The 26,504-nt window shown below is 44.1% G+C and overlaps 1 pseudogene; it reads left to right on the top strand.

Moving 5' to 3' along the window:
* Positions 1-26,504, top strand: part of LOC118584685 — a 58,308-nt pseudogene that overhangs the window by 6,189 nt on the left and 25,615 nt on the right.

Raw genomic sequence — 26,504 nt, 5'->3', positions numbered from 1 at the left:
GTCCAGATGACAGATTACATTAATCAGGGCAACCACTGTAACTAAGTGCATGTGATGATGGGGATATGTACTAGGCAAGCACTCTCCCAACTGAGCTCTGTCTCCAGTTCCATCTTGGTCTACCTTTTTTAGAGAAAGAAAGCCTGTGAGAGTGAGATTCTACACGTTGTTTTCAACAAGGACACCCTACACAAATGGTCAGCCTCAAGACATCCTACTAGACACAGCTGGGTGACAGAGGCTAGACCACTGAAGAAGTTGTGGCTCTTTCTCCTACCCACAGGGTCAGAGTCTTGCTAAGTGTCCTGGTGGGAATCATGGATGGGAAGGGGGATAAAGAAAAGCATGCTTACTTTACTTTTTTCTTCTTTTCCTGCCATTTCAGGAATCAGACCCAAGACTGCATACCTTCTAGTTGGGCCCTTCAGCACCCAGCTGCATTCCCCAGCCTGGAAAGCAAATTGTCCTCACTTCGCTTGACTCAGACAAAAACGACACTAGTAGATCCCAAGAAGTCATGGTGGATGAAGTCAGGCTAGAACAACCGTAAATTACAGGCCAGAGGCACACGCAGAGTCACAGGAGTAAAGAAAATCAAGTTCTAAAGAGGTCGAGTGGCCAAGACAAAGATAACCGGGAGAGGAAGGAAAGAAAAGAAAGAGGAGGCTGGGGGAGCTTGTCTGTATTGGTGAATACTTGCCGAAATTCCCAGTGCTTAAGAAAGAAAGAGAGAAATGTCAGATGAAAGTCTCAACGTATCAATCAAGACTTCGTTAGCCAGGTGGTGGTGGCACCCGCCTTTAATCCCAGCACTCAGGAGGCAGAGGCAGGAGGATCTCTATGAGTACAAGGCCAGCCTGGGCTATACAGAGAGTTCTAGGACAGCCAGAGCTACACAGAGAAACCCTGTCTCAAAACAAACAAAAGACAAGTTAAATGTCAATGTTTCAAGTACATCAATTAAGACAGAGACTGACAGGGTGGATTTAAAATCAAAACCCAGGGGCCAGAGAGCTGGTTCAGTGTTAAGACCCTGTAGTGCTCTTGAGCAGACCTGAGTTGGGTCTAAGCCAGCACCTAAGTCAGGCAGCTCACTATAGCCTATAACTCCATCTCCAAGGGATCCAGTGCCCTTGTCTGGCTTCTATGGCACCTGCCCTCACACATGCTCATGCCCCCATCCATCCCAGACACATTCAAACACATGATTAAAAAAAATAAAAAATGAAATATTTTAAATCATAACCCAACTATGTAGTCTACAAAAAGTCTCTTCACATATAATGATCTAGGTTGGAATTAAAAACAGAAAAGACATAAAAATATTAATCAAAGACAGCAAATAATGGCTAGATTATTATAAGATAAAATAGACTTTAGGGCAAAGGAAATGCCAGGAACAGAAAAAAAAAAGTTGCCTATGATTGAAAAGTTGATATAAAAGAAACAATGATTCTAAACACAATAAACCAGACCAGACTAGCTAGCTACAAAATTCATCATAAAAGCAGTGGGTAAAACTGAAGGAAAGGGCAGCCAAAGCTTTGCAGAGCCATTCCTGAGCATGTCAGGGAGGCACAGAGAAGGGAGCTGCCTTTTCTGGAGCCTCAGACCCCATAAGATCTGGATACGTCCTTCATACCTGACTGGATTTACAGTGCTTTTGGCAGTGTGCTGCCGTTTCTAGGAATGTGTAACAAACAAACAAGCTGGTAAACTGGTAAGTTGGTATTCCTTGGATTAAGTAATTCGGGTAAAACAATGTTACTGCTCATGCTGACAGATGACAGGCATGGCCCTCGTCCCAATGCTACATCCCACTTCAGAAGAACTCACTATTTCTGGCACGACTTTTATAACTTTTGGTCTGGCCATGTCCAGTCCAAAGGATATGGAAAAACTACCTTTCTGCTATTAACATCATTGCATTTCTTGTGGATTGTGTAGACCATGAAAGGCTATTAGGATCAAAAGGAGAACTTGAATCAGTAAGGACAGATGAAACCATTGCCAGTGTGCCTAGGCTAATTCTTGGAAATAAGATTGGCAGACCTGAAGCCACCGGTGAAGAGGGTTCCAATGAGAGGTGTTTGGTTTATGTAATCAGAGAACAGGAAGGGGCAGTGTGTCACTGAAGGAGCTGAATGTCCAGCCTCTGGGAGTGTTTCTGGGCAGTGTGCTGAGAAGAAAAGGCTATGGAGAAGATTCATTGGATGGTGCAGTACCTTGATCAGCAGTGGTCCTGCCCACTCACACACAGGCCTCCAAGTCCCATCCCCCAACATGCATAATTTGAATTCAATAGACTTTTGTTGGATTCCAAATAGGTGTTTATTATATGATTAATCTATCTACCTGAGTGGGAATTGCAAACTGATTCACGTAAGTTTGAATGTCACAATGTTAGCTTTCTCATTCAGATAGTTTCTACAGTTTACATCAACCCTGTCACTGCTTATAAAGATCAGTTTCCCATCAGTACATTTGAAGCACTTTTTAACCATGTGAAATTACAAACATAAACCATATTTAAAAACTCATCATGTGAAACTTTTATGTACTTTTTGAAAATAGTTTTTCAATTTCATATAGCTACTTATCTTGTGTACAGTTAAAATCTTCTTATCAGTGATTGCAGAATGCCTTGCCAAGACTATTTTTTCTTGCAAGAAAACAAACTCCGATGTTAAAAAAACCTGGAAGGAGAAATAGGTGATTTTTCACATTTGCAGTTGGAGGCATTGACTTTCACTCTTGCTAAATGAAAGAGAAAGCATTAGGGTCAAAAAAGAGGAAAGACAGAAGAATTCGCTGCAGTGTCCTCCAGGGCTCAACTGGCACTTGCCCAGCACATCCCCAGCAGCAGGGCACACCTTCTTTTTAGAAATGGAGAACACACCCCTAGAGAGATTGGACTCTGAGTTATGAAGGGGGCCTGAGCAATTTTTAAGACATTTTTATTATTTTAAATTATGTATATGTGTCTGTGTATGGCTATGTGCACATGAGCGCAAATGGCCATGGAAGCCAGAGGCATCCTCAGAACTGGAGTTATAGGGTGCTTCTGAGCCCCCTTATGTGGGTCCAGGGAATGGAAATTGAATCCTCTGAAAGAGTGGACAGAGGCAGTGCTCTTACCCACTGAGCCAGCTCTCTCACCAGCTCCTTCAGCAAAATTAAAGGAATTGAAATTTTATAGAGACTGTTTGTGGTGGTTTGAAAGAAAAATGGCCCTCAAAGAGAGTGGCACTATTAGGAGATGTGGCTTTGTTGGAGTGGGTGTGGCCTTTTTGGAGGAAGTGTGTCACTGTGAAGGTGGGCTTTGAGGTCTCATATTTGCTCAAGCCATACCCAGTGTTGCAGACCACTTCCTGTTGCCTACATATCACATTGTAAGACTCTCAGCTCTTCCAGCACCATGTCTGCCTGCACATTACCATGTCCCACCATGCTGATAATGGACTGAACCTCTGAAACTGTAAACCACTCCACTGAATGTTTTGTTAAGAGTCACTGTGGTCGTGGTGTGTCTTTATGGCAATAGAGAACCTAACTAAGATGCTTTTTTTGGCCATTTTAAACTAGAAATAAACAATAGAGATAACTGGGGTTTTATCTTTTACAGATGCTTTTCTTGGGGTCTGAACGACACACTTGTACATAACCTGCAGTCATGACAGAATTGCCAGCATCCCCAGAACTGATATAAAAGTCAAATGCAATAGCAGTGTAGTGGATGTAGCAGAAAACCAGAAGAACCCCACCTCAAGCAAGGTCGAAGGTGAGGACTAAAACTTGAGCTTGTCCTCTGACCATCACATTTGTGCCATGGCTCATGTGCACTACATCTACATACACACAGATAAATAGACACCCGCACATGCACAGACTGTATACATACAAGCACATCTCCCAAAGATGCAAACATTCTTAATGAAATTGTTAGTGAACAGAATCCCTCAATATATAAACTGAAATATGCATCACATCCACATCCCAGGTGTGCAAGGCAAGCTTGATAATGGAGTTTGATAAGTTGGAGTAATCTGATGCACGATATAAAGATGAAAAATCATGTGATCACATCAAGTGAAGAAGAGGTTGAAAAGCCTCGACAGTTGCCAAGGATTCTGGAAGTCTCTTGGGAAACCAGGCATAAAAGAGCACCTTCAACTTCGTGAGTGACAGGAGCAAAGACACCGCAGCTAGAACCACACAGAGTGGGGAAAGTCCCAACAACTGCATTCTGCAACTGGGGGTGAGCCAAGGGCCCCCTCTCACTGTTACATTCAATACACTATCGGAGTTCGAGGTTCTCTGAGGAGGCAATACAGAAAAGGAAATACAGGTCAGGCTGGCTGGAAAGAATGATGTGAAACCATTCCTCTTTGTAGACAACGTGATGGCTCACATAGAGAGAGTGAAGAGAGATTAAAAATGAGCAACAAATAGACAACAGAACCACCAAGTGCTTAGAACTGGTAAGTGAGTTCACAGCATCTCACAATATAAACTAGATATATGATTCAGGCTCATTTCTTGGGTCTAGAAATGAAGACTTGTGGAAAGCCAGGCTTAAGTTGCTATACAGTTTGCAGCCATTCAGAGACAGCTGGGTTTAGGAAATCCCAGCTGGGCTTGTGTGCTCACTGAGAGTCACAGTCGTCAACCTTGTGTGATTGCTCAGGGGAGACTTGAGATCAGTTGAACAAACACTGGCCCAGGAACAGTCTTCTCAGCATGAACAACTGTTTGTTTGTGGGGTTGTTTGTTTTTGAGACACAATCATATGTGGCCCAGGCTGGCCTTAAACTAGCCTTGTAGCTAAGGTGACCTCTAACTTTTTGATCTTCTTGCCTCCTGAGTGCTAGGGTAACAGATGCTCACCACTATGCCTAGCTGGGTGCTATGTTAGGCGTGAAGCCCAGGGCCTCTTGCTTGCTAAATGAGCACTCTGACAATTGAGCTGTGTCTCCAGCTGCCCACTGACTTCTGATGGAGTTGTGATAGTGGTTTTATGGAGGAGAAATAGGATTTTCAACCTAAACCTCATACCTCAAACCCAAACCCACTCAGAATAGATCCCATATCTGATGGCTATTCTCGGTTGTCCACTTGACTACATTCAGAATTAACTAAAAATCCAAGAATGGAGAGCATACCTGTGAAGAATTTTTGCTTAATTTGAAGTAGAAAAGTCTGCTCCTAATCTGGATCATAGGACAGGAAGATACACCTTCTGCAGGAAACCTATGTGAGGACATGAAAGAAAGAAGTGTTTGCCTGCTTGCCCTTGTTTTTCTAGCAAGTCCATTCCTTTAGTGGCATTAGAGCCTACTTCTTTGGGATTCCAGTGTAATACTGAAGACCAGCTGAGATATCCATCCTCATGGACTGAGCAACTAATGGATTCTTGGATGCTTGGTTCATTCACAGCCAGCCATTGTTGGATTAGCTGGACCGCAGTATGTAAGTCATTCTAAAAAATCCCCCTTTCTATATATAGAGAGACTTTATTCCATATATTCTGTTACTCTAGAGAACGCTGACTAATATACTATATTTTAAAATAAAATGTAAAGCTTATACAAATAGAACATAGAAGAGAGTCTTTGGGGCCCAGTGCTCAGTAAAGCATCCTGCTCATAAAATCAAAGTCTGCTGCATGAAGGGAAAAGATGAGAGAGTAGACTTCAGACAAGAAGTGAGAATTCTGGGGTTAGCAAGATGGCTCAGCAGGTAAAGGTACTTGCCACCAAGCCTGGTGACTTGAGTTTGATCCCCAGGACTCACATGGTAGAAGGAGAGAGCAAACTTCCACAAATTATTCTCTGACCTCCACATGGGCAGTGCGATAAGCACCCTCCCTGACTCTCATAGACAAAATACACATAAATTTTAAAATGTGATAAAATGTTAAAACTTTCGTTTTGAAAAAGTGCATGAAAGGACAAGCTACTGACCGGAAATAAGTATTCACAAACCATATGTTTGATGTGAACTCGTGTCTAGAATAATAATACCCAAAAGTCAACATTGAAAGAAATATTAATGTAATCTCTGTAATTTGAGGCCAGCCTGGTCTACAGAGCAAAGTGCAAGGCAGCCAGGGCTACATGGAGAAATCCTGCCTTGCAAAACAAAACAAAACAAAAAGAAAAGAAAGAAGGAAAGAAAGAAAGAAAAGGTGAATGTTATATGATACTGTATATCTATTAGACAAGCTAAAACTGAATTTGGATAGTGGTTGTGACCCTAAATCTGCTGCAGGGGCAGAAGAATATGTGCCTTGTGGGCAAGGCAGTGGGATGATGCAGACACTTTGTACAAAATAGTTCAGTGGATTCTCAAAAATGGAAACTTCCATTGGGAGTTGTTGAGTAGCAGAGTGCTCGCCTAGTGTGTGTGACGGTCTCATTTAGTCATCAGCAAGGCAAGACACAGGGCACACAGCACACAGTTACAGCCCAACAACGCTCCCCAAGCCTCAGTGAAATCTAGGATTCATGCAAGAACCTATGAACCACTGTGGAGAGCACCTTCTTCTGTACCAGCCACAGCACTACTTTCAGGGTGATGGGTTAGCACCAAGAACAACACTCCTTTCGTGGACTGAACAGGAATGTTTGGAGCCAACACCTGGGCATCATGCATAGCACAGACAATGCCAAAAGAACGCGCATTGTGTGATCTCATCTGTATCACAACCTTGAAATAACAAAATTACTGAGATGGGAAAGAGACGAGTGGTTGTCAGCGCCGAAGACTGCGCATCGGGGTGGCTCTAAGAACAGTGTAAGGGGGCTGTTACAGTGAGGGAATGCTGTTTGTTCTGAGCCAAGTGATAACTACAAAAATGCTCCCGTGGTAAAGTGACACACATTGTTCAATGTCAAGTTCCTTATTCTTACGTTGTCCTAGGAAGAACCTGGGAAGTGCTGGGGACCTTTCTTTGCTCTCTCTAAAATTTTCTCTCTGAAAAAATTCAAAGACTTTAAGAATAACATAATAGGAAGTTGCAATAATCAAATTGTAGTAGTCTAAGTGTGGACATTTAGCATGTCACAGTGGGTTTTTTTTTTTGTTTTTGTTTTTTTGTTTTTTTTTTTAGGTTAGTATAGAAAATATGGACTTTTTTTTTTTTTTAATTGAGAAGATTGTCCATCCAAAGCAAAACAACTTAGGTTTTCAGGCCACACACCAAAACTCCAGAAGAACCTAGGAACTAAAACTCCAGTGTTTGGCACTAGAAAGGATTGGCTGTCTTCACACTACGTAAAAGGGAGCATTCCAAGTAGGCTGTGAAATGCAGACACTTGAAGAGAAAGGGCAACAAAGTTGATACTTAGCAATACTGGTTCTGTCCCACGGCCCATAACAAATGCAAGACCCACCTGTGACAAATTTGTGTCCTGTATTCAGAACCTAGTAATGACTATACACAAAAATGTTCCTTATAAGAACATGCAACCAGCTGGCCAGTGGAGGTGCACACCTTTAATCCTAGCACTCGGGAGGCAGAGGCAGGTGGATTTCTGAGTTTGAGGTTTGCCTGGTTCACAGAGTGAGTTCCAGGCAGCAGGAGCTACACAGAGAAACCCTGTCTTGAAAAAGAAAAGAACAGGAAAAAGAAAAAGAAGAAGAAAGGAAGGAAGGAAAGAAGGGAGGGAGGGAGGAAGAAAAAGAGAAAGAGAGAGAGAAAGAGAATGTACAATCAAAACAGTCCAGAGGGGAGAAGATCAAAACAGGAACAGCACACAGAAAGCAGCTTGTGCTCTGTACAGATAATCTGTGAACCTCAGGGGAAGGTACCATCCCATCCTAGAACATTCCCAAGGGGATTTCCAACACTTACCAGAACGGTGTGTGCAAGGGCATGCCAAATGAGTGCTTGCAGCAAAGTCATGTGCAAGGTTACTCTTTGAATACCAATTTGGTAATAGTGATAAAAATCAAAATATGGTGACCCTCGGAGCCATTTAAACTCTAGAAATTTATCTCATAGAATTATTGGGTTGAGCGAGGACTAGCTAGGGAGGAGAGGAGTCTGCAACATTGTGTCTGAGGTCCAGAGTTAGGACCATTTTCATCTTTCACTCAGTAGTGATGTGGTCACATACAACACAGTGTGGCCATGGCATTAGAATACCATGCAGACCAAAAATCAGTTTGGCAAAACCACACATATTATAAATAAAAATCTAGAAAGGACAGTTGAAATGAAGCTTGAATTTTGAGAAGGAGGAAGCTATTTAAGTTTCTACCACGTACATTGACAATTATGAATACATGCATATACATAATATGCATTCAATTTCTCCCCCCTTCCACAGCTTTGTGGTTTCAAAGTCTCCCATTAAAAAATAATTTGACTTTGTTCTCCACCTCTAGCTTTTACAGACTTTCTGCCCCCTCTCCTGGGAAGCTCTTTGAGCCTTGTGGGTGGCGGTTGTCACATGTATATCCCATGGAGGATTGAGAACTAGTCTTCTATTCTCTGTGCATTACCAGCTGAGGGTCTCTGTTTCCCAGACACAGCTGGCCATCAGCAATCGTGACAGCATTCAGAAGAACTGCACAAGCTCAAGCCAGACAGAATCGCAGCGTGGAGGGGAGAGGCGTGCAGTGGCTGAGGAGCCATGGGCATTTGATAGCAGCAAGAGGAGAGTCCACTTTCTTTAGTGACGTGACTCCTGGTAAGCTGATCACAGTCCAGGGCTGGCACCACTCCCAGGAGTAGTTGGGCAACACAATCTTGTAGGGAGGGGGCAGGGATCTCAAAGTTGGGAGTTGAGGGTGGAGATGGGAGGAGCTAGAGGCTGAATGAATGTGGTCAAAATACACCTTATGAAACGCTCAAATAATTTACAAAAACATTATTTAAAAGATAAAAGAATGAAAATAACTTGAAAAGAAACAGCTCACTGGAGCTGCAGATACGACCATGTTTGGGTCAAGGGGAGAAAGTGCTGCTAAATCAGCACCCAACTTCCATCCTCCTGCCTCTGGTTCCTACGCCCACCTGCGGAGCCCCCACTGATGCTTCCAAAGCAACTGAGTGTCATTCCGTGGCCGTGACCACACAGCCAGGAAGCAGGGAAGCAGCGAGAGACAGTGCAGCTGGCATGCCTTGGCACTTGTGAGGTGGAGGTGGGGGTCAGACAAGGCACCCTTGGAAGGAGAGCTGCCTTCTTAGTCTGGGCCATGGTAGCTACCATCATCTCTTCCTGGAGTGGGAACAGGAAGGCATGGATAGGTGATGATCATGGACCAAGAATTTTCCGAGGACCCATGGCTGCCTGGAACCTCCACCTTGGTTCCAGTTTGTAACTTAGCTGGCAAGTGCAAGGATCTGAGTTTGAGCTCCAGAACCCATGTGAAAAAAAAAGCCCAGTGTAGAGGCATGTGCTTGCAATGCCAACACCAAGGAAGCAGACAGGAAGATCCCAGGTAATGTGGCCAGTGGCCTAGAGTACTCATGTGCACACGTGCACACATGCACACATGTGTGCAAGCACACACACAAATGCTACGAAGAATATTGAAACTGGAAGAACTGATCCCTGAAGCAGTGGGACGGACCTAGAGAGAACACCCTGTGCTGAGTAAGCCCCATGCTGCGCTTAGCAAGCTAGGAGAAGAAGCCTGCTAGCCCTCTATAGCTCCTGCTCCCAGAATTCCGGAGTGCTCTTGTCATCTAAACTCCTAATCTTCCCTGATGGCTCTGGGAACTGCCAAGCACGTGATTTCTCTTAGTATTTATGTCTTTCTTTTACATTAACAAGGAGTGATGTTTCTCTTTGTAGAATTAAACTTCACAAAAATATCTTTGCAAGCAGATTTGTGTCTTGATAACCATCTGTTGATTAATTTGGCTACAGAATGCTGATGGGTGTGAGAGTCTCCGGGAAGGCTTCCAACAGATATGCATCAGTGTAATTTAATCCTCCTAGCATCTTAGAGCTGTCAGAGTGATGCTTCACCACTGACACCAGCCTGGCCTCAGCTCTAAGTGGTGTGTGAATGTACACGCATTTCTCTCTGTGTGTGCATATACACTTGCATGTGTGTGCACATCTGTGCGTGTCTTTTGTAGCACTTTTATATTATGTTTCTCTTCTCCCAATGACAAGTTTTTTAGGTGAGTTCCCTCAGATTCAAGTGCTTTATATCTGAGGTGCTTTGCTTTGGACACTGCCCCCTGAAGGGTTATGTGTGTGAAAGGTTTGGTCCTCGGCCTGTGGCTCTCTGAGGAAGTAGTTGTGGTGACATATTGTGTCCCCCAATGTACTGCGCACCCTGTTCTATGTTTAATATAGTGGCTGGCTTTTTCCTTGGATCCTCAGATAAGTGTTATTAGGGTGCACAATATACTGGGGGGACACAATATATCACCACAAGTGGTGGCATTTTTAATAGCGGGGTATAGTGGGAGGATGCCAGAAGTCAAGTCAGGGGCCTGTGCTCATCTCAAATCTGATGACCTGAGTTTCATTCTTGGAAGCCATGTGAAAGTAGAGAGAGAGAACCAACCTCACAAAGTTCTCTTCTGATCTCCACATGTGTTATGTGAAATGTGTGCCCATACATAAACATTACAAATGTGCATACATGCACACACACATATTTTTAAAGTCATGTCATTGGAGAGATGTCCTCAAGGAAATGGCAGTGCCCTGGCCTGCCCCCACTTCCTTCTCCTGACTGCTGTGAAGTAAACAGCTTCCACCATCTTTTGGCACAGTGTGCTTCCCACCATGTCACCAGAACAACAGGGCCCAGTGACCATGCCTTGGCCTCCAGAGCCATCAGCCCTAATAAAGATTTTCTGTCATCAAGCTGATTTATCTCAGTATCTTTGACAGTAGCAGAAAGCTGGCTGATACAGGGGTGTGTTCTTCCTCTTCCCTGCCTCTGTCCAAGCTAAACCAGTCAGAAAGGATGGGAAGGAACCAGGCACAGGAGTTAAGTAGAGCCACATTCAAATCCTGGTGCTGCTGTTTGATGGGGCTTTGGTTTCCTCCTTGGAGAATGGAGTAGCAGTGTTTTAGAGGGGACTTAGAAGGTGATGCTTGCCAAGCGTTTTCATACAGGGATTGGGACATGTGATGAGAAATGCTTTTCTTACGGTACAAAATCACAACAACCTCACAGACAGAAACCCCCACACGGTTAGATGATACTGGCCCACTCCCAAGTCCCGTCCACATCCATGAACCTCCACAGTTAGAATGGCCATTCTGAAGCCTTGAGCTTTGCTTAGGGTTTCACACTTTTATCATCGATTTCTTTCTTTCTTTCTTTCTTTCTTCCTTTCTTTCTTTCTTTCTTTCTTTCTTTCTTTCTTTCTTTCTTTCTTTCTTTCTTTCTTTCTTTTTTGGTTTTCCGAGACAGGGTTTCCCTGTGTAGCTTTGCACCCTTCCTGGAACTCACTTGGTATCCCAGGCTGGCCTCGAACTCACAGTGATCCGCCTGCCTCTGCCTCCCGAGTGCTGGGATTAAAGGCGTGCGCCACCACCGCCCAGCCTCACTTTCTTTCTTATGCACACGTCCCCTGTTGCCCTAACAAAAAGGAGAAAACCCAAGACGGAGTACAAACTTGGAAAGGTGATTCACATTCTATCCTCTTGCAGGGCTTGCATGCTCTTCGCCGCATTCCACCCTTCCTCCTTACCTATGTCATGCTTCCTCGGTCTCCACGTCACACTACCTCACACTTTCATTGTTTACATAGAAACATGCATGCACTATAGACTAGGATCTGCACAGGACAGGGAGCAGCCACTTTTCTCCCTGAGGTCAGCTGACCTTGCTGAATATTGTAAGAACTCCTTAACAAATGGTTTTTAAAGTTTGGACTTACATGGAATCAATCATGTGGTCACCAAGTTTGGACTTACATGGAATCATGTGATCACCGTTACAGCCCAAGGAGCAGGGCTAGCCAAGAGGAGGAATCTACTTTCTCAGAGAGAAGGAAATCAAGGCATTGATTGGCTGTACATTCTGGTTGAGGTTTCTAGAACATTCCAATCCTCCATGGCTGTAGGTTGGGAAGAGAAAGGACCAGAGAAATGAGGACGAGGTGACATGGGAGTTGGAGCTTGTGAGCCTACTGATCCCCTTCAGGGTCATTGGTGCCGATTCAGAACTGCAAGGGGCCTGTTTCATTGTCTCATTTTGTTTTGTTTTGAGACCAGGTCTCACTATGTTGCCCTGGCTGGCCTGGAACACCCTCTGTAGACCAGGCTGGCCTCAGATTAACAGAGGTCCATTTCTTTCTGCTTCCTGAGTGGAATTAAAGGTGTGTGCCCGAGTCCAGCAGCAAAGATCTTTTAACACTGGTTGTCCATTTCTGGGAGTGTGATAGTTTGTTACTCTGTGTGGGAAATCCTTTAGTATCAGCCGTGCTTGCACAGGCAGGCTGCATCATTGGGGAGTTACATACACTCTCCAGACGCCATGCCTCTGTTTGCTTGTCTGTAGCCCTGGCTGACTTGGAACTCACAGAGATCTCTGTGCCTCTGCCTCCTGAGTGCTAGGGTTAAAGGCCCATATCACCATGCCCAGTACTAGATGCTACATCTTAACACTCTGATAATGCTGCCTGAGTGCTTAACTCTGTATTGTCGCCTGAATTTCAGAACCTGGCACTGAAGGGATTGTTAGACTTGTGGATTTCCTCCACAATTCCTCAGCCTTGGTCACAGCACGTTGCAGTGTCTCGGGGTTTATAAAACACTCAGTTGCACTATTCTCAGGCACTCAGATGCCCAGCAGGACAGGACCATGTAAGTGACGGGACCAACCTGACAACCCTGTAGAGAAATGTTGAGACACAGGCTCAACTGCTTTTATCTAGCCTCTGCATGAATTCCCAGTACTGGGGAACAACAGCATTCCCAAGTGCACAGTAGAATACATGTCTTACTCTGCTCACTCTTTTCTCACCCACTGGATATAGATTTCTTATTTGAAATGTGTGTGTATACATATATGTGCATATGCATGTATAGATATGTGTGTGTATGTACATATGCATGTGTGTATGCATGGCTGCATGTGTATATATATGTATGGCATATGCATATATATATATATATATCCATGTGTGTATTTGTGTATGTATATGTGTATTATGTGAGTATGTATGTATGCATATACATGCATATGGACACATTTCTAATACTCAGCATGTGGTAATATATTATAAATGTAAATACAATAAAGTATGTTAGTTAACAAGTGAAACCCCAGAGATGTTCACTCTCTTTTGTAAAGAAAGCTTTGCTGTCACATCAAACCCACCCACCTACATACTGCCTGTGCCTTTTCTCATTAAGGCTAGCAGCAGTTACTGCATAGGCTGTATGTCCTTCCTGAACAATGTAAAGCCTCTCCCTGCTGATCAAGTGTGCCCAGCTCTGCAATAGACAATACACTGCATGACACATCATACACTGAATTCATCACACGTACTGTAAACCTATAAATCACAGTAATTTCTACACTGTGGTTAGTATATACAAAATTACATATGAGATGGTTGTTCATGGAGAGTCTTATCCTAGCTAAAGTGTGTCCTCTTGAAGCAAAATGTTTCTCATCTAAGTGGAGTTTGTCGTGTTGGGACGTCCAAGCACTGCCCAGTGGGTTTGGTTGGAATGCACAGACACTCTTTGGCAAACACAGTGATTGATACGGCAGTGAACAAACACAGCCCTGGCCGAGGCCTGTCCTGTCTTCCACAGAAATCATTAACAGATGTGGCTTCTTTTAAGGCTGGGCCTCACCAAGCACTGCCGTTCAGATGGGGGTTGAGTGATTGAGTCCCTGAGCTGCTCAGAGAACACAACACTGGCAGGGAGTCAGTAGATTTGAACGTCAGGGCCCAGACAGAGAAATAGCTTCGGGGTCTAGAACATTCCAAAGCTAATTTGAGTGGGGAGATGGAATAAAAATCCAAATGTGGCAAACAGATGTGTGGAGATTCTTTTCACCGTGGGCTTTTTCACCAATACAGTTTGCTCTATTTTGCTTCCTGAACATGAAGTTACCACACAGCACCCTGGTAAAGCCATTCTCTGGTTTATTCCACAAGATGGCATAAGAAAGCAGGCCATTTCTTCTGTATGGGCTCCTCGATGTGCAAAGAGCCATTGACCGCATCAAAGCTTGTTGGCTCCAACCCACGCAGCTGCAGTGGGACTTCGGTTCACAGGCATTAATGAAGACTGCATAATAAACTGTTGGCAGAACGGCACACCTCTCTGTTTGTTAACAAAGATGATGGCATAGTCTTACTGGAGCCAAACAGGTCTCGTCTGGCACATGTGAATATTCATAGAGGGCCCGGGAAGGAAAAACACAGGGATCGGGGACTCCATGGGCAGCTACTGGGCACTGCTTTGCGGAATGCCACGAAAGAAGGTTTCTTCTGAATAAGACAATGAGCTTGGAGGGTCTGTGAAACTTACCACCTGGAAGTGTGGAAGCAGGCCTGGACAGTGGTCTGCACTCTCCCTCTGGACTTGGATGGGTAACATGGCAACATTGGCGGAGTCGACGGCACTTCCCGAGGTCCTGGTCACTGCTTAGATACTCCATGGAATTTCTTCCCTCTTCCCTGTTTTCCTTTCTTCCTATCTTTGCTGTCCTTAGGACTTTAATCCATAGACGGTTGATGACAGGCAACACTTGGTGCTATGGAGACCTGGCCTATTAGCAGAGAAACCTCTAGATGTTTCAACTGGGAGCATGTCTCTGAGCATCTCAGCTCTTCCTGGCGGGATATCACATACAGGAGAAGGCTTGTCCACACGACCTCAGGTTGGCTCACTTGGTGCTTTTTGCAACATGCCCTTCTCTGGAGTGCTGCAGCTAACCAAGGCACATGTAGGCTATCGGGGATGGGTACTGATGGTCCGCCACACTTTAGCCTCACCCTAGTCAGCACTCTGGGAACTATAGCTAATGATACAAGGCTATCCTGAAACCTACCCGGGAATTGTTCCAGGAGCCCCCACTTCTACCCATGGACACCCAAATCTGCAGATGCTCAAGTGTTTGCAAAACCAACACACATCTCCACATACGCTCCCCACTCAATTATAAAAGTTAACGTAATACAAATGCCTTACTTGTAATAGATAACAATAAAGTGACTTGCTTTATTGTTTAGGGAATAAGGACAAGAAACAAATCCATGAGGCTGGGAGATGGGTGGCTCAGCAGGTAAAATCACTAGCCTAGCAAGCCTGCTGACCTGGGTGTGATCCCTAGAACCCAGTGAAAAGCCCGATGCAGTGGTGTGCTCTGTAACTGCATTGCTCCCACTGTGAGGTAGGAGTGAAGCCTGCCTAGAAGGCCCTAGGCAGCAGCAGAACCACCAAGAGAGACTTTGCTTCATGATGGTGGGAGCCAAGAACAAACTCCCTCAAGTAGTCCTTTGACCTCCACATGTGCACTGTGACATGCAAATGCTTGGTTGTGTGCTTGCAGTCACACACACACACACACACACACACACACACACACACACACACACACTACTTTAATTTTAAAAAGCTGTAAACATCCCATGCAAATGCTCTTATTTCTAATCATTGCAACCTATTGTTGGTTGACTGACTCCATGAATGTGAAGCCCATAGAAATGTGTGTGTGTGTGTATGTGTGTGTGTGTGTGTGTGTGTGTGTGTGTAGGGGGTAACTATATTTTTAACCCATTCTTGTTTCCTTTTAATGGCCATAGAATCAGGGTGTGAGGCTCACTGCTAACGATGTCATCCTCTGGGATATGGTCCCTTGGTGTCTTCATGAGTCCATCTGAGGACTGAGAAGGGATGAAGTGTGTGCGTGGTTTGACTGTGGGCAAGTGGCTGCCTCATTAGTGGGGAGGCATGACACATAGGCTGGAGGAAGGCTTCTCTAATTACACCCGACTTCTCTCTCTATCACTAATTAACTCTCCTCTGGACGCAACACAACCCTTGCTGGGAGAGATAAGGATCTGCAGTCGCTCAGCCCTGCTCTCGCCTGGCTGGCGCTGGCATCAGTCCCTTAGATGGTTTTTGGCACAGCCTGTGTATCTTACAAGGCTCATCAAGCCGCTGGTGTTTGGAAATCCCCTGGAGCTCAGTTGCTGCGATGTCATGCCTGCAGGTGCTGCGTCATCGGCTAATTATCCCCAGTTCATTAGCTTTTCGCTGTGACGTAGGAAGGGGGGGCTCCTCCCCACACAAGGTGCCCAGGACAGAGGTTGTGTGGAGCTTACTGTGACCTAAGCTGCAGACTGCATTGCTTCTGTGTTATTGGCTGTCAGAGGACTGGAACTGCTGCTGTTCTCAGGTGCTGGAAGCCTCACTGTGTGGGCATGTGTGATCCCTGTGCAAAAAACCTCAGTTTTCATCCCCCAAAGCTGGACCACACCTGAACTTTGGTCAAGAAGCAGGGCTCTGGGCTTGGGGGGAGATGGCCCAGTTGGCAAACTGCTTGCCTCACAAGTATCTGAGTTCTGTTCCTAGTGCCCATCGATTGAGAAAGACAGCTCATTTTGAACTCTGGAGGCTATGCGCATGTGCACACACACACACACACACACACACACACACACACACACACAGGGGTGTGGGGAAGGAGTGGCTCACAATACCCAGGCTGATAGGATGGTTTTCAAAAGTGGCAGTGATGTTATTTCTGAAGCTTTAGGGCTTTGGGTGAGGGAAGGAGACTGGAGCACAAAGGGATATGTTTGTATAGCAGAAAAGCAGCGGAGGATCAGAGTGACCTCGAGGGGAGGAAGAGCCAGATGACAGATGGGGGCTGTGGGCTCTAACATTGATGTCTAGCTGTGCGAGCTGAACCTTAATGTTGCTGTACAGATGGTTCTTGTGTGGTCAAATGGCTCACTGAAAATTTTTTCATTCAAAATAATTTTTGGTTGGAATGAAAGCTAACACTGGGCAAACCCTAATGTGCATATATGCATACGCAGACTCACACACATACACAGGCATGCACAAGCAAATACAGGCACATTCGTATTCATCTGTGTACCCACAAATATGTATATACACGAAAACACACAAAGGCATACATACATGTGCACAGGCAAACATGCACACATGCAGGAACTCACACTGCAGACACTCTGCAGCCCCATCTCCTGTCACTGGTTCCAACATCTTGTTTTACAATTAGCTTGAGCACATGTGCAGCCAAGGAGGAGCCAGCTCTCTGTGTCCCTTTGCGAGCACGCATGCAGTGTGTGTGGCTTATTGATAACCACTTTGGGGAGTTCCCGATTTGTTATTCCAAGGCATGTATGATCCTGGTGGCAGCACTGGGGTGTTGCAGTTTTCTCTGCTTAATTTCCCCAGTGTGCCTGTAATTATTGATTTACCAAATGAGAGAATCCTCTTTTCGGCAGGCAGTTATTACTTCAGCTAATCCTGTACACCTAAATGAAGGAAGCCCTTGAGCTCCCGCTGTCTTCTGCGCCTTCCGAGCCCCAGGCTTCTTGGGGTCAGAGTGCCTCTTCCTAGGAGCTGCCCCAAGGAGACAGAGGCTTATTTGTAGCTGTATGGGCTTATGATTGAGTGTGTAGCACACACCCCACTTGTCTGTATGTTTTCTGCAGTATTTTAATTAATCTTCAATTTCTCCTTTAAACAACACACTGTTGTTTGAAATGAGACAGTAAGATCCCTAGACACAATTGTGCCTGTTATTTCTGATGGCTTGGTAGCTGGCATCCTGGCTAGCCAAGACTCTCCATTCCACGGCCCACAGTCCAACCACCTCACCATCACCTGTGAATTTTCCAGGGCTCCAGCCCAGTCCTATTGTGGCAGAAACCCAGAGTTTGAACAACTGGCCAATCATTCTTCCCACTAATGGGACTTAGTCCCCAGTCTGTGGGGCTCCACACCTTGCCTTGTTCCTGTGGGGGCTGTGAACCTCCTACAGCCTGCTGCTCTTCTGGCGGAGTGCCAGTGCTGATGGCAGCGTTGGGATGCTGGATGCTGAACAGTCTTGGTCATTGTCCTCTCCTCTCCCAGGACCGGTCTTTGACTCTTCCTCTCTGGCCAGAATGTACCCATGCAGCTGCTGGGAACCCTCCAGAGTCCCTGGGCTGCTCACACACTACAACCCATGGATGGAATTCCTCATCACCCACACTCCTGCTGGAGCAAAATGTCTTGTTCCTTCATATTCCTGGCCGCTGGACTAAAGCACATCTCAGCGACTTTCTTTAAAGTAAGTGCTGTCTGTCATCCTTTTCTGGTTCCTCACATCCAGTAAGTTTAGATTTTATTAATACTTGGACTTAACAGAAGATGTTTTTTTGAGGCCCTGGAATCTACATCCCCCCCCAAAGGGTCTTCAGTTTTATCTGTCTCTTTTAATAGGATTTAACTGGCTGAATTCCAAGTTTCTGTCCAAGAAATCTGTCTCTCAGCCTTAGCTGGGGTGCTGGTCTCATCCATGAGTTAGCCAGAGGCAGCAGGTACACTTGATAACAGATGTGTGCACTTTCTCTCTCTGTCTCTCTCTCTCTCCCTCCTTCCCTCCCTTCTTCCCTTCCCCCTCCTTCCCTCCCTCCTCTGCTCTAGGGCTCTAGGTGGTTTGTTTTTATAGTCTTTGTGTTTTATAAGCTTCTAAAACTGTAAATTATTTTGTTAAAGAGTTTTTGTTGTTGTTGGTTTTTGTTTTTTTGTTTTTTGGTTGGTTGGTTGCTTTATCTTCCTGGTCCTGACCATTATCTTCATGCAGTTGTTTTTATGGTTTGTACCACACCTGCCCTGTGTGCCCATCCTTATTTGCAGGAAAGTTGGTCTGACAAGAATAGCATGGATCTTACAAAAAGCTGAGACATTCTAGTTTTTGGTTTTGTTTTTTGAGAGTGTTTTCTGTAGCCCGGGCTGGCCATACTTGTTATGTGGCAGAGGGTGACCTTCCAATTGTCCAGCGCAGCCATGTGGCTTCTCACCAGTGGGTCCTCCATACTGTGACAGTCTAAGGGCACTCACACCGACAGCTGGAGCCGAGGTTGCCCCTCAAGCTCTTCTGGCAATTTTTCAAGATACCACTCACCATAAATGCCTCCTGGTTTCAAACTCTGAACTTCGGCGAACATCAATGGTCAAGAACCAACAGCAGCTGGCTTGAGTGATTGCTGTGTTCTCTCCATATGCTTCATGACTCGGACATGAGAAAAAGATTCCATTCAGTTACAGAAAGACAAACCATAAAAACAGTCTAGAGTGGTCTGGGGCTGGGGCTCAGTTGGTAGAGTGTTGGCTTATCATGTCTGAAGCCTTGGATTCCATCTTTAATACCACATGACCTGGGTGGCACATGCCTGTAATCTTTCTATCTGTTGATGGACATCTGGGATGTTTCCAGCTCCTGTTTCTTGGGAACACAGCAGCAGTGAACACAGATGAGCAAGCGCCTGTGGAATCGGTTATGGGGTCCTTAGGAATATGCCCTCGACGGATAGAGCTGGCTCACGTGGTGGGCGCAGTTCTAGCTTTCTGAGGACCCTTCACACTGGCGTCTGTCCACGGTGGCTGCGCCAGTTCCCACTCTCAGTGATACCCCCTATCCACAGCAGCATTTGCTGTCAATCATTTTCATGATCTGAAGGATTCTGACAGTAGTAGGAGGAAAGCTTAAAGTAGTTTAGCTTGCTTTTTGTTTTGGTTTGGTTTGGATTTTGAGACAGGGTTTTACTGTGTAGCCCTGGCTGTCCTGGAACTCACTCGGTAGACCAGACTGGCCTGGAAGGTTTTTATTTTCTTGATGTTTAGGGTTCTTTTAGTTCTTTATGTATTCTTGATACCAGCCCTCTATCACTGGCTTCTTGGTCAAAACTTAGGCAGCAACAGGAGCGTAGGTTCTGTGTTCTGTTTAGATTATCCGTTTGATCCCACTGACCAATGTCTCATTTCATCCCATACGGGGCAGTTTTCATTACTGTGGAATCAGGGGTGGGAACACCGTCAACAGTGCTCAGAACTGTTTGGGCTATTGGGCTATTCATACTGTTTTCTGTATGAATTTTTAAATTATTTTCTGTTTCTGTAGGAATTTTGAAATTATTTTTTCAATTTCTGTGAAGAATTGCACTGGAATCTTGATGGGGATTGTATTGAATCTATAGATGGCTTTTGGCAGGGAGATCATTTCACAGTATTAATCCTGCTGACCCACAGTATGGGAAGTCTTTCCATTTTCTGGTGTCTTCTTCAATTTCTTTCTTCAGTGTCTTTAAGTTTTCATTTTCTTGATTTTATTTATTCCAAGATTTTTATGGCACTGGTGAATGAGTTTGTTTCCCAATTCCTCTCTCAGTATGACTATCACTGGTAGTAGGAAGGCTGCTGATTTTTGTGTATTTAATTTTGTATTCTGCAACTTTGCTGAGTGTATTCATCAGTTGTAAGAGATTTCTGGTGGAGTCTTGAAGGTCTCTTATGTATAATTATCTCATCTGCAAACAAAGGCACTCTGAGTCCTTCCTTCCCTGCTTGTTACATCTCGCCGTCTTCACTTGTCTCACTGCTCTAGAGAAGGTTCCAAGCACTATATTGAACAGGAGTAGGGAGAGTGGATGTACTGGTCTTGGTCCTGATTCTAATAGGAATCTTTGAGTTTTTCTCCATTTAGAATGATGTTGGCTGTGGGACCTTATTGCCTTTATTTTGTTGAGGTATATACTCTGTACCCCGAGAGCCTCCAAGACTTTTATAATGAGGGAATGTTGGATTTTGTCCAAGGCCTTTTCTGCATCTAGTAAGATGATCCTTTTACTTCTGTCTTTGAGTCTATTTATGTGGTGCGCTAAATTTATTGATTTATATATGTTACACCATCTCTGTATCTCTGGGATTCAGCTGAATTTATCATGGTGGATAATATATTTGATGTGTTCTTGAATTCAGTTTGCAAGTACTTTCTTGAGGTTTTTTTTTTTTTTTTATCTGTGTTCATCAGGGAAATTGATCTCTAATTCTCTCTCTCCTGTGTGTGTGTGTGTGTGTGTGTGTGTGTGTGTGTGTGTGTGTGTGTGTGTGTGTGTGTTTGACATCAGGGCAATACTGGCTCTATAAGAAGAATTTAGAAGTGTTCTTCCCTTGATATTTTCTGGACTGATTTGAGGATCATGGTGTTGGTTCAGACGCCTAATAGAATTCTATGCTGCATCCATCTGGCCCTGAGCTTTTTCAGTTGGGAAATTTTAATTACTGTTCTATCTCATTGGTTGTTATGTGTCTTTTAAAATTACTTATTTCATCTTGATTTAACTTTGATAGATCATATGTATCTAGAAATTCATGCATTTCTTTTAGAGTTTCCAGTTTAGTGGAATATGAATGTTTAGAATTCTGAATGCCCTTAGTTTCCATCTTTTCCCTTTTTTTCTTTTATTGAAAATAGATTATTTTCTCATATAATATGTCCTGATTATGGTTTCCCTTCCCTCTACTATTCTGAGTTCCTGCTTCCTCCCCTCTCCCCGGGACCCACTCCCTTCTGTCTCTCATTGGAAAAGAACAGGCTCTAGGAGATGACAACCAAACATGACAAAATAAAATGTAATGTGATGAAGCAAAAACTATCATATCAATATTGAACACAGCAACCAACGGGAGGGAAAGAGTCCCAAGACCAGGCACCAGAATCAGAGACCCACTTGTTCTCACAGTCAGGAGTCCCATAAAAACACTAAGCTAACAGCTATAGGTACACAGAGAACCTGGTGCAGCCCCCTGTAGGCCCTGTGATTGACGTTTCAGCCTCTGTGTGCCTTGCTTAGTTGATTCAGAGGGCCTCATTCTCCTGGTGTCCTCCATCCCCTCCGTCTTTTTCAGTCTTTCCACCTCCTTTTCCACAGAATTCTCTGAGCTCTGGGGGAGGAATTTGATGGAGACCTCCAATTTAGACTCTCTCTCCACATAATGTCTGGCTAAGGGTCTCTTCATCTGTTCCCATCTGCTGCTGGAGGAAGCCTTTCTGATGATGACTGGATAAGGCACTGATCTACAAGTATAGCAGAATATCATTAGGATTCATCTTACTGACTTTTTTTTTTAGACCAGTAGTGTTTGGTTTTACCCTAAACTTAGATATCTGGATTATCTAGTCTCTAATTCTTGGTCACCCTAACAGTATCAGGTGTTGGTTCCTTTTGTGGAGTGGGCCTTAGATTAAATCAGACATTGGTTGACTTCTCCCACAAGTTCTGTGTCACCATTGCCCTAGCATAGTTTGTGGGCACGAAAGATTATAGGTCAAAGGTTTTGTGACCAGGTTGGTGTCCACATTTCTCTTTTGGTAGCCTATAGAGTGTCTTCCCACATCAAAGAGACTAGAGCATAGGGGTAAAGGCTCCATTTAGGCACCAGCTCCTCTTCTCCATGATCAATGAGTTGTGTGTGGGTGTTGTCTTTGGCAATGGGGCCCTGCTGTCAGTTTGCAGAAAGCAGCTATTTGTCTTAGCAATGGCCTGAGTTGTTTAGTTTCTGTGGGACCCCCTCAGCCAGCAACTCAATTGAATACACCCTAGTCCCACCACCAGAAGCCTCGCCTGGCTACAAGAGATGACTAGTTGAGTCTCCGTGTCTCCCATTACTAGGGGTCCTCATTACGATCACCTTCATAGATTTCTGAAAGTTTCCACTGCACTAGGTTTCCACACCACCCCTCAAATATCCCCCCAATTCCAGCCATTTATGCCTGCATTCTCCCCCTCCTCCCATCTCCCTTCATCACTTCCCATCATCCCCCCCACCCCCACATTCTGCCCATAAAAAATCTATTCTATTTCCCCTTCCAGGGAGATCCCTGCATTTCCCCTATGCTCCTCGTCTGTACCTAACTTCTCTGGGTCTATGGATTGTAGCTTGGCTATCATTTACTTGATGGCTAATATCCACTAATAAGTGAGCACATATCATATTTACATACCTCACTCAGAATAGTTTTTTTCTAGTCCCATCCATTTGCCTGCAAATTTCATGATGTCATTTTCTTAACAGCTGAGTAGTATTTCATTGTATAAATGCACCACATTTTTTTTATTCCATTCTTCTGTTTAAAGGCCTCTAAGTTGTTTCCAGTTTCTGGCTATTATGAATAAAGCCTCTATGAACATAGTGTCCTTGTGGTAGGATGGAGCATCCTTTGGGTATATGCCCAAGAGTGGTACAGCTGAGTTTTGAGGTAGATAAAATCCAAACTTTCTGAGGAACTATCATATTGATTTCCATAGTGGCTGTACAAGTTTACACTCCCACCAGCATTGGAAGAGTGTTCCCCTTGCTCCTCATCCTCTCCAGCATGAGCTGCTCTTGTGTTATTATTGATCTTGGCCATTCTGACAGGTGTAAGATGGAATCTCAAAGTCGTTTTGATTTTGAACATTTCTTTAAGTGTTCCTCCACAATTTGAGATTCTTCTATTGAGAATTCTGTTTGGATCTGTTCCCCATTTTTTAAATTGGATAATTTAGGGGGGTTGATATCTAGTTTCTTGTGTTTTATATATATTTTGGATATTAGTCTTCTATTGGAGGTGGAGTTCTTAAAAATCTTTTTCCATTCTATAGACTGCCACCTTGTTTGATTGACATTGTCCTTTGCCTTATAGAAGCTCTTTGGTCATGAAGTCCTGTTTAGTAATTGTTGATCTTTGTGCCTGCACTATTGGTGTTCTGGTCAGAAAGTCATCTCCTCTGCCAATGAGTTCAAGGCTAATCCCCACTTTCTCTTCTATTAAGTTCAGTGTATCTGATTTTATGTTGAGGTCTTTGGTCCACTTGAGTTTTGTGAAGGGTGGAAATATGAATCTATTTGCATTCTTCTACATGACAACATCCAGTTTGACAAGAACCATTTGCTGAAGTTGCTTTCTTTTTTTCCTGTGTGTATTTCTGGCTTCTTTATCAATGATCAGGTATTCATAGGTGGGTATATTTATGTCTGGGTTTTCAGTTTGGTTTCACTGATCAACCCAACTGTTTTTATGCCAATACCATGTGGTTTTTAATACTATAGTTCTGAAATCAGGGACGGTGGGATATCCAGCAGTTCTTTTTTTGTTAAGAATTGTTTTAGCCATCTTGGTTTTTTGTTTTTCCATATGACACTGAGAATTGACCTTTTGAGGTCTATAAAGAATTGTGCTTGAAATTTGATGGGGATTGCATTGAATCTGTAGATTATTTTTGGTAGGTTGGCCATTTATATTATGTTACTCCTACTGATCCATAAGCATGGGACATCTTTCCATCTTCTGATGTCTCCTTTAATTTCTTTCTTCAAGGACTTGAAGTTTTTTCATACAAGTCTTTCACTTGCTTGGTTAGAGTTACCCCAAGATATGTTACATTATTTGGGGCTATTGTGAAAGGTGTTTCTGACTCCTTTCTCAGTCTGTTTGCCATTTGTATTTAGGAGAGCTACGGATTTTTTTTTTTTTTTTTTGAATTAATCTCTTATCCAGCTACTTTGTTTAAAGTGTTTATCGACTGTATGAGTTCCTTGGTGGGATTTTTTAAATTATTATTATATTTGTGTTTTAATTTTACACATCAGCCATGGGTTTCCCTGTCCTCCCCTCTCCCGCCTCCACCTCCCCCCTAGCCCCTTCCCTCCATTCCCATCTCCTCCAGGGCCAAGACTCCCCTGGGGATTCATTTAAACCTGTTGGATTCAGTACAGGCAGGTCCTGTCACCTCCTTCCAGACTGAGCAAAGTGTCCCTGTGTAAGCCCAAGGTTCCAAACAGCCAGCTCATGCACTAAGGACAGGTCCGGGTCCCACTGCCTGGGTGCCTCCCAAACAGTTCAAGCTATTCAATTGTCTCACTTATCCAGAGGGCCTGATACAGCTGGGGGCTCCACAGCCTTTGGTTCATAATTCATGTGCTTCCATTCGTTTGGCTATTTGTCCCTGTGATTTTTCCAATCTTGGTCTCAACACTTCACACTCTTACAGTCCCTCCTCTTTCTCAACAATTGGACACCTGGAGCTCCACCTGGGGCCTGGCTGAGGATCTCTGCATCCACTTCCATCAGTTATTGGATGAGAGTTCCAGCACAACTGTTAGGGTATTTGGCCATCTGATCATCAGACTAGGTCAGATCAGGCTTTCTCTCGACCATTCCCAGCAGTCTACAGAGAATGTATCATTGTGGATTTCTGAGGACCTCTCCAGCACTCTGCCTATTCCTGTTCTCATGTGGTCTTCATTTAGCATGGTCTGGTATTCCTTGTCCTCCCTTTCTGTTCTTGATCCAGCTGGGATCTCCTGCTCCCCTAAGCTTTCTTTCCCTCAAAACTTGCCCTTCATTACTCCCCCTGTCGTCCAAGTTGTTCATGTAGACCTCATCCATTTCTCTCTCACTGGGTGATCCCTGTGTCTTTCCTAGGGTCCCGTTTTTCTAGGTAGCCTCCCTGGAGTTGTGTAGCAGTCTAGTCATCTTTGTTTTACATCTAGTATCTTCCTATGAGTGAGTACATACCATGATTGTCCTTCTGAGTCTAGGTTACCTCACTCAGGATGATTTTTTCTAGATCCATCCATTTGCCTGCAAACCTCATGATGTCATTGTTTTTCTCTGCTGAGTAGTACTCCATTGTGTATATGTACCATCTTTATCCATTCTTCAGTTGAAGGGCATCTAGGTTGTTTCCAGGTTCTGGCTATTACAAACAATGCTGATATGAGCATAGCTGAGCAAATGCCCTTGTGGTATGATTGAGCATTCCTTGGGTATATGCCCAAGAGTGCCACAGCTGGGTCTTGGGGGAGATGGATTCCCAATTTTCTAAGGAAGCGCCATATTGATTTCCAAAGTGGCTGTACAAGCTTGCATTCCCACCAGCAGTGGAGGAGAGTTCCCCTTGCTCCACATCTTCTCCGGAGTAAGCTGTCTTCTGTGTTTTTGATCTTAGCCATTCTGACAGGTGTAAGGTGGTATCTCAGAGTCGTTTTGATTTGCATTTCCCAGATAATTAGGGTTGTTGAGCAATTCCTTAAATGTCTTTCATCCATTTGAACTTCCTCTGTTGAGAATTTTCTGTTTAGTTCTATAGCCCATTTCTTAATTGGACTGTTGGGCATTTTGTTGTCTAGTTTCTTGAGTTCTTTATATATTCTGGATATCAGCCCTCTGTCAGATGTGGGGTTGGTGAAAACCTTTTCCCATTCTGTAGGCTGTCACTTTGTCTTGTTGACCGTGTCCTTTGCTCTACAAAAGTTTCTCAGTTTCAATAGGTCCCATTGATTGATTGTTCTCTCAGTGTCTGTGCTACTGGTGTTATATTTAGAAAGTGATCTCTGGTGCCAATGCATTCAAGACTACTTCCTACTTTCTCTTCTATCAGGTTCAGGGTAACTAGATTTATGTTGAGGTCTTTGATCCACTTGGACTTCAGTTTTGTGCATGGTGACAGATATGGATCTATTTGCAGCCTTCTACACATTAACATC

The sequence above is a fragment of the Onychomys torridus genome, chromosome 5 (assembly GCF_903995425.1).
Source record: "Onychomys torridus chromosome 5, mOncTor1.1, whole genome shotgun sequence".
Classification (NCBI taxonomy): Eukaryota; Metazoa; Chordata; class Mammalia; order Rodentia; family Cricetidae; genus Onychomys; species Onychomys torridus.
The sequence above is the reverse complement of the archived record's forward strand: the minus strand, read 5'-3'. Positions and strand labels throughout refer to the sequence as shown.